Source organism: Vidua chalybeata, chromosome 4 (assembly GCF_026979565.1).
Source record: "Vidua chalybeata isolate OUT-0048 chromosome 4, bVidCha1 merged haplotype, whole genome shotgun sequence".
NCBI lineage: Eukaryota > Metazoa > Chordata > Aves > Passeriformes > Viduidae > Vidua > Vidua chalybeata.
Window position 1 is genome coordinate 51234479 of NC_071533.1, and position 2690 is coordinate 51237168.

The window sequence follows — 2690 nt, forward strand, 5'->3', positions numbered from 1 at the left end:
CTCTTAGTGATTTCAGCTCTGTGCTCGCAAAGTGCCTCGGCAGACGCAGGGATGGAGAGAGGTTAAGGCTGTGTGGAGTTCTGCGGAGATGTCTTTATTGGCAGCTTCTGCAAAGGGTTCCAGTTGCAGCTCTTCCACTGAACTGGGCAGAGGTGAGGGTTTAAGTAGGCTTCTGGTGGATTGGAAATCTTCCAATGGCTAGGGTCGAGGAGAATACGACCTATAGCCTTAGAGAGAGATAACAGGGGTCTGAGTGCGGAAGAGGGGCAGCTCTGGTCCACTCATCATGACTCTGCATTTCTTATCTTAGGCTAGTGACCACCATGGAGGCCTTGCAGGGCCTCTGACTGCTACAAGATATCACTAAAAAGATTATCATGACAACCAAAAAGTGAATTACAGAATGCAGGATCTGAAGACAAAGGAGGAAAAAATGTATTTCAGAAGCATGAAGTCATCTCTGAAACAAAATTATGGCAAAGGTCTGTGGAAATAAACCTGGCAGTTTTCAACTGTACTGAAAACTGTGAAATATCCCCTTGAACTCTCCAAAGATGCTCAAATGAGACAGAACAACTAAAATGGAATCAGGAATTTTCATCTGCTGGCCTTACTCACTGTCAAATTCTATCTGCAGAAACCCACACACTTATCAGGCATTAAGACAGTCTAAAAATGTCACACTATCTAAAGAAAAACAAAATCAGAGATTCAAGAAATGATAGTTTTCATTGTTGTTTAAAACCCCAACCAAACAAAAGATCCCAAGCCCACTAAGATCAATTAGCCTCAGCAACAAAAATACAACAAATTCCTATTTCCAGTTCTCTGACATGTGCATACTTTTCTCAAATAGCAGCACTTTTATCAAATAGCAGCATTTTTGCCAAATAGCATTTTTTATCTCTTACTGCAATGCAGTTGGTCTTTCAATGATATGCAAAAATTGCACATCTCTCTGTCCAAATTGTCATGCTTGGTAGAATATGCAACATCATAACCTTGGTTGTGTTCACGTTGTGGTGCTGCCTGCACAAGCACTGCATGCAGGAAAAGCCTCCAGAGGGTTCCTGAGCTATTTAGGGAATTATGACCCTAGTACTTTTCCTTAAAGGTTATTTTTCACTAACAATGTGTTTCTTCTGAGTTTTGTCTTTCCTTTCCTTTACTTTTTATTCTTGATTTTTGTCTCTCACTAATTGTTTTCATGCCTATTCGTGTACTTTCCATTAAAATTTCATCCTCTTTTGTTGCTTCCTTTCTGACTCCTTTTGAATATACATCTAAACTTCAGTCTCTTCTGTCATTTTCTAAAAAGCAAAATCTGAGACCTTTCTGCTCCTTTGTGAAGATCAGTGGGGATGTCTTGCTCCATGACAGAGTTTTAAACTGTGAATTCAAGGTTTACCTTGAGCCCTAAATCATCAACATCAAGAAAGGCAGTATTTCACACATATGCCTATCTTTTGTATGTGTTGTTCTTTGCTGGCAGTTTTAGTTTCTTTATAATGTCTGGTGAGTTAAATTATGATCCTTACTGGAACTACTTTCTTAGGTTTCCAAAATCATTGCTTTCAAGCCCAGTCTTGCTCTTTCCTAGCACTGAGTCTCCCTGTTGTCAGTGGGCAGTGTGAGCTGGTCCTTCAAATTACAGCTTCAAAGAAATTGCTGCCATGCAAGTGCATTGGTGTTTATGGGAAAGAAGAAAGGATGAGAATCAGTGATTTGATGGAAACTAGGAGTATTTTTCGTTTTCCTGCAAGGTGTAACCTGTATATTTGTAGTAACCAATGTTGTATCAACCATACAGGCAGAACACCTCACTGAGAAAATATAGGTGTTGTCTGCACTCCTCTCAAGACACAGTTAAATAAAAATAATTATTTACTTTTTTTGGGTACTTGCATGTTTTCAGAGATGAAAGGCAACTGAAGTCTGAATGTGGTCCTTTGGGATGAAACCCTGGTTTCCCTGAAGGTGGCTGAAGTATACACCTTGGCCTAACCAGGGACTTGATTTTGACTTCTACTTTGTATGTGTCCAGGAGGAGTACGGTGAGCGTAAAAGAAATGGTTTCAGTTTAATCCGTTTAAACCAGGAGGTGTGCTCTATTTTCTACAGTTAGAATAAGCCACAAGTAGAAAGAACTGTGTGTGGACAAAGTGTGAAAGGACTAATCAGTAATATAAGAATGAATGCAGGATATGTCATGGCACAATATGAAGATATAATTTACATGAATGTGTGGAGCTCTGCTGAAGCCTCTTCAATATCCACATGAACAGTGTGGCAAAGGAGTTGGCCAGCAGCATTGAATGTTGATAATGAGAAAATGGAATTAAACTCAAAGTTTATTAGCAAAATTATACATTTGCAATTATTTACCCTATGTAATATATATGTATATGTATATGTATATGTATATACATATTTATATATGTATGCATACATATGTATATACACACTGCTAAAAAACAATCAACCAACAACAACACAAACAAACAAATCAAAACCAAGAAGAAAGCCAAAGCTACCTCTGTAAAGCAAAGCACATGGTTATGTTGTCATGGTAAAACCTGCTTATTTTGTCATTCTTAAATTAATATTAAAGTGGGATAGTCTTAATCTGATGGAAATATAGGGTTTTTTTAATCTTCAGGTTTTGAAAGCAAGGTAATTGTTTTGAGCAT